This window comes from Schistocerca gregaria, chromosome X (assembly GCF_023897955.1).
Source record: "Schistocerca gregaria isolate iqSchGreg1 chromosome X, iqSchGreg1.2, whole genome shotgun sequence".
In the NCBI taxonomy this organism is placed as follows: domain Eukaryota; kingdom Metazoa; phylum Arthropoda; class Insecta; order Orthoptera; family Acrididae; genus Schistocerca; species Schistocerca gregaria.
This window is the reverse complement of record NC_064931.1, coordinates 122,464,118-122,470,826: the sequence shown is the minus strand read 5'-3', so window position 1 is coordinate 122,470,826 and position 6,709 is coordinate 122,464,118.

Below are 6,709 nucleotides of genomic sequence, written 5' to 3'. Positions count from 1 at the left end.
AAAAAATTTGAATCGCTATGATAACGAAGGGGACAACTTGTTAAATAGGATCATTACTGGTGACGAAACATGGATTCATCATTACGAGCCGGAGAGTAAACAGCAGAGAATGAAAGTGGAAACTTCCAAATTCGCCGTGCAAGAAAAAGTTCAAGACCTAACCGTCCGCATGAAAACTGATGCATACGGATTTTTGAGACGCACAAGGTCCAGTATTGGAACATTATGGGGAAAGGGGCACAACAGTATACAGTGTACGTTACAATGAGATGCTTACTGCCAGGCTAAAGCCTGCAATTCGAAGCAAAGGCTTAGAATTGCTGTCACAAGGTGCTGTGTTGTTGCACGACAATGCCCGTCCTCATATTGCTGCCCACACTGCTGAAACGCTCCAGAAACTCAAATTTGAAGTACTGGATCATCCTCCATGTAGTACCGATCTTGCCCCTTCTGACTATCACTTGTTTGGTCCACTCAAACAAGCATTAAGGGGCCGTCGATTTGCCTCGGACGAAGCAGTGAAAGAAGCGGTGCATTCCTGGCTGGCCACTCAGCCGAGAACCTTCTTCTATGAGGGCATCAGGAAGCTTGTACAGCGATGGACCAAGTGCGATGAAACGCAAGGAGACTATGTCGAAAAATGATGTTCTTGTAAGTTTCAGTTTCCTATTTGATTAAAATAAAATTTTATAACTACTTTGCGTATAATAATTGACTTACCCGTTTATTTAATAGTAACGCCCGGTAATGGGCGTCCTTGGGGTTTAACATCGTAAAGACACCAACTTTTAGATTTCTCCCTTGAAGATTAAGGAAGGCGGTACCATCGGGCTGAGAGCAACTTGGTGAGCAAAATACTAAATTATTTTGGCCTATTCGAACGTCGTATTGTCGTTCTGCTTGGGGCAGTTTGCAAGTGAAACTGCTAACGCGTTGGGCTACCCATGAAGAGCAAACAGATGAAGTATCGTCTGCTTGCCACTGAAAGGCAGACATCTGATTTCTTGTCCACATTTGGTTGATTATTTATGTTTTTGTGTAAAAATGGCAAGTAGATACGTTACCGAATTGTCTCTCTGTTGAAGAAAATCGTCGTTTCGAGAACGATTTTCGTTACAGGTCAACGAATGAAAAGTCATCTTACGGCTGTTGTCTGGGCCATCAAGTTTGAGCAGGCTGTAAAAATACATATATTTACAATGTAGGGCTGACGTTACAGTCTCTTAATTTGGCGCTAATTAAATAATTTCAGTTTTTTTACTGCTAATCATACATTTCAACGTTTCCCTAGTATGCAACTGCTCCTACTTCGTTACTAATTCTGTATTGTAATACGTGGGATACCTGAAACATAAATACATCATACAGTGGGGCAGCTTGGCGGGTGCCGGTGGGGGGGGGGGGGGGGGGGGAATGGCCTCCAGCGGCAGGTAGCAGCTGAGCTAGATAGTGTCTTCATGGTCATTAGGTCGGTAATGCATTGTCATCGGGGCTACAGAGGTATGTACGCACAATTTGAAAGCTATTGGACAAACTGAAGTGATTCAAAATTGAGTTGTTAGTTTTAACCTAAACAGTTATACCGTAAACTAGGGTTATTTGGGCCCTCAGTGTTATTTCAGCCCAAAGAGGAAATTAAGTTGTGAGAGGCAACAGTTTGTGACAGGAATGTTACAACTATGATTTTCCGATAGGTAGCAGCAGTGTGCCTCTTAGTTCATATACTGGCCAACAGAGGCTTCGTTCTGGATCGTCACAGTGAAAAACTATCGTTTCGTTTACTCCTCAACACTTACACTTACAATTATTGTTTACAGTGAAGTTATCCTGTGAAACCCTTTTCAGGAAAACTCACGGCGCTTGGAACTGGTTATGAGTGTCTGTGTTCGTTATATCTTTGATCACATTTCAGCATCATAATATGCACAGCTTATCTTGGAGGCTTACAGGCATGCGCAGAGATTACCACACCTTCTGTCTTCTCTACTGACTTATCAATGAACACTGTCCTTCGAACACCTCCTCGCTCGTATCTGAACGAAATGGCAGAAACACCCCTTGCCATCATTGCAAAATCTGCCCCACTCCATCGTTCAGCCTCTTTTTCGAAGTCCTTCTCAGCAGCAGGAAGCTGACTCAGGAAAACCGCCTGCATTATATTAGATAAGTGAATAACATCTTCAGCTTCATAAGGCAGTTAATGACATATGTACTAAAGCAAAAATAAGGATTACCATAGTCCCTGTGAGCACCTGTTGCCCTCGACTTTCTTCTTTCCAACCAGGTCTTCCTCTTTTCCCAGTATACTTAGCTGGGCAGTCTCCTTAAATTTCATTCGCTGTGTCAGAAAACATTTATCTTGTGCACCCATAAATTCTTTTTATGTCTACTACTATCATTATTGTACTTATTATTATTATTATTATTATTATTATTATTATTATTATTATTATTACAATTATCACAATTAGTAGCAGCAGCCGCGGTAGTATACGTACTACCAGAATTAACTTTATTAGGGCGTAGTCAGAACTATTTACTCACATTGCCACTTCTGACACTTAAATCATTTTAATACTATTTGTCATATTAAAAGTGTTATTTTCTAGGAAACTATGATGTAAGAAGGTACTGTATGTGTGAAACCTTGGTCCAATTTAAGAGAAGGCCTGATGGCCCTATCATATCAAGGTCAAATAAATAAATAATATAGAAATTTTCGTCTCTACAGGCGCAATCAAAGAATACAAATTGTTGGTAAGTGATTCATCCGTACCCATTTCAACGTTTTTCAAAGTTAACGGTATAAACACGTTGATTTAAAAACTTAGCATGCAAAAGTGGGCTACAGTAGCAGTTGTTTTTGTCATGTGATTTGGACTCAGGTGACCCTGAATCGTATTTCTAAGCGTCCAATTCGGTATTACTGTGAGTGCAAGTTGTCCATAAAATACATTCATTTGCAAAACTTGACTGCTGTTTGTCAAATGTAGACTATTCACAGTTTCTCGAGTAATTGTCAAATACACTGAGGTGGCTAAAGTCATCGAATATCTCCTAACATCATGTCTGACCTCATATTGCCCGGCGTAGTGCAGCAACTCGACGTGGCGTGGACCCAACAAGTCACTGGAAGTCGCCTGCAGAAATATTGAACCATGCTGCCTTTACAACCGTCCACAGTTGCGAAAGTTTTGCCGGCGTAAGCGTTAGTATACAAACTGACCTCTCGATTATGTTCTATAAATGATCTGTGGGATCCATGTCGGGTGATTGGATAGCCAGATCAGTGGTCTGAATTGTCCAGAATGTTCTTCAAACAAATCGCGAACAATTGTGGCCCGGTGATATGACGCACTGTCATCCACAAAAATGTGATCGTTGTTTGTGAACATGAAGTCCATGAATGGCTGCAAATGGTCTCCAAATGGCCGAACATAACCATTTTCGGTCAATGATCGCTTCAGTTGGACCAGAGGAAAAAGTCCATTCCATGTAAACACACTCCACATCTTTATGGTGCCACCACCAGTTTGCAAAGTGCCTTGTTGACAACTACTGTTCCTGACTTCTCGGAGTCTGTGCTACACTCGAACGCTGCCATCAGCTCTTACCGACTAAAATCGTAACTCATCTGACCAGGTCATGGTTTTCCCTTCGTCTAGAGTCCAACCGATATGGTCACGAGCCTAGGAAAGGCACTACAGGCTAATCGTGCTGTTAGCAAAGGCGAACGTTTGCTGCTATAGCTCCTTAACGCCAGATTTCGCCGCACTGTCCTAAAGGGTACGTTTGTTGACGTCCCACATTATTTTCTGTGGTTATTTCGCACAGTGTTGCTTGTCTGTTAGCACTGACAACTCTTCACAAACGCCGCTGCTCTCGGTCGTTAAGTGAAGGCTGTCGACTACTGCGTTATCGATTGACAGAGGTAATGGCAGAAATTTGGTATCTCGGTGCACTCTTCATACTGTGGATCTCGGAATACTGAATTTCCTAATGATTTCCGAAATGGAATGTCCCATACGTCTAGCTCCAACTGCCGTTCCACGATCGAAGTCTAACAATTTTCCTAGTGCGGCCGTAATCGCGTAGGAAACTTGTTCACATAAATCACCAGATTACAAATGACTGCGCTTCCAATGTAATGCCCTTTTATACTTTGTGTGCGCACTGCAATACTACCGCCATCTGTATCTGTGCATAACGCCGTCACATGACTTCTGTCACCTCAGTGCATAAGCGAAGTGTGCTCTAATCGAATGCATGAAGCCCACCAAGAAGGTCTGAAAACGACCAACATCGAAAGTGTTTTGCTATATGAATGGACAGACATATTTGGAAAAATAGAATCTCCAAAACTTGTAAAAAACGTTATTTTTACAGTCAGCTTGAAGCACAGCATATCAAGCCCAGAGGTTCATATGTTGTGAGTGAGTTGTTGTTCAAGAAAAGAGACTACCCATGTAAACACAATTCAAAATTATTCATAAAATAATATTTACTTTTTTAAATGTTCATTACAAAAAATGTCCTGCACAACGTAAAGCTGCGCTGGGCTTCGCGTGTCACGAAATAAATGTAGTTAGCAAATCATCTAATTTAACGTTGGAAGCTGAAGAAGTGAAATAAAATTTGTGCTGCAGGTGGGACTCGAATCCGGCTCTTCTTGCTTACTTTTTTTGTTTTGTTGATCTCATTTTGTTCTATATTGTTCGTTGAATTTGTTCGTCATGGGCGTCCGATGACACCTGTTCAGGTTGTTTGTTGACCCGTTCACTCAGTTTTTTTTACTACAGAGGGTAGCTGTTACTAGGGCTCTCAGACATTGAAATAACACCCCAGCATTGGACGTAATGGAGAAGTGCTGTACTACATGTGATCGTACAGATCTTAAAGTATATTTTCCATGCGACATTTAAGTCTCTAATTTATCTACGATAACGTTGGAAACTGAAGAATCTTTTAACGTTATCGTAGATAAATTAGAGACTTAAATGTCTCAGGGAAAATTTAATTTAAGATCCAAATCATCTAAATCTAGTTCATCGGTAATATCGAAGTAAATATGTGTGAACTGATTGTGTAACATTTTTGATCTTAGATAAGATTTGAAAGAACGTAAAGACAAAAACCTTCGTTCATTAGACCAGGATGACAAGAGAATTGTAATTAGCAAGCGAACAAAGTGCACCAACTCTAGGAATTAGTGCTATCGTCCATTTATGTTTTTTAAGAGCTCCAAAACTTCCCTCAAGTTCTTTTCTTGTTCATTTTGTCTCTTTAAAAGGCGCGTAAACATGTCTCTATCGCTTATCATTGTCTCTCCATCAGAATTATTTTCGTAAAATATTAAATCCTTCGGATGCTACTGAGTAAAGTTTTCCCGACTATTTAAAAATTTTTGCAGAATGTTTGTCGACTCTACTCTTGAGTGGCGCAATCAACTTGTTGAAAACTTCAAAATACTATTTTCTAAAAAAATATTATTGCGTTTTGAATTTTATGTATCTTTTATTACCTTAATCGAGACATTTGGAAGTTTTGTGCTGTGCTCTAGAGCCAGTAAGAATTTCTTATTAGGGCCTCTAAGTCTCTAGCGTGCAGGCATTCATTTTACATCATATGTTTCAGCACGTAAGTGCTGTTTTAACAGATTGATTAGCTTCTGCACCATGATTTGAAGAGGATTCGGGGCAAACGTTGGAGTGCAAGAGGCGATGCAGTAAACATGTTACCAAATGGTTGAAAAGAAATTTTGACAGAGCTAGAGAAGCTAACAGAAATAGACGAAAGGTTGAAAACAAGAAAGGGCGCAGAAACTTTGTTGGTCAAGATGCAGTCATTTTCGTTTCTGTATCTCCTGGGTCTCTGGCAACCCGTGCTACATGAAAATGAATGATGGCTAAAATTATTTACAAACGGAGGGACTTGACCTATATTATTGTGCTCAGTAGATAAGCGCCTTACAGATGGTGTTGGAAGAGGAGTGATTGGAATTCGTAGACAAGGCTTTATGTTATGCTAAAAGCTTTTATGATGGATTCGCATTTTGTTGTACTTCCAAGACGTATTAGGAAGAGGCACATTTCTGGCGACGGAAGTGAGGGTGCCAGCTTACTTTTTGAAGATGATTTGAAACTAAAATTGTTTTTTTCATTACATAGAGAAAGTTCTGAAATTCGAGAAATGTTTCAGTAGCTCCAGAGCTTGGCCAAAGAAATATGCCTTTCTTCAGGTCTGTAATAATTCTGGTCACTGATTATGAGTTACGCAGCCTGCACCTAGCTTCTCTAGGTATTGACAAAGAGTTTAAGCTTTAGTGCGTGCATCTACGAGCCTTCATAGCTTCGACAGACTGTGAGAAAGAATTTATTGATTTCAGCCCACTAGGTTTATTAAAGTTTATTTTAGCTCCAAATCAGAAGAGAGGCTATCTAATATAGTTATAACGCTTAGAATATTCCTCAGACCCGTCATGAGTAATGTTAGTTGAAACGGATTAAAAGTTATTTAAGATCTACAACGTCCACGTTGATATTGACAAATTTAGATATTTTGCCATCGAATAAGAGGTACAGACTGACACTGACGAATATGTTAGAGAGTTTGCGTTGCAAAAGTCCACACAGAATAAAATTTTCAATTAATAAAGGCGTTGTATTTGAAACCCATCTGAAATAGTGAGAGAGTATCGCAGATTTTTTTA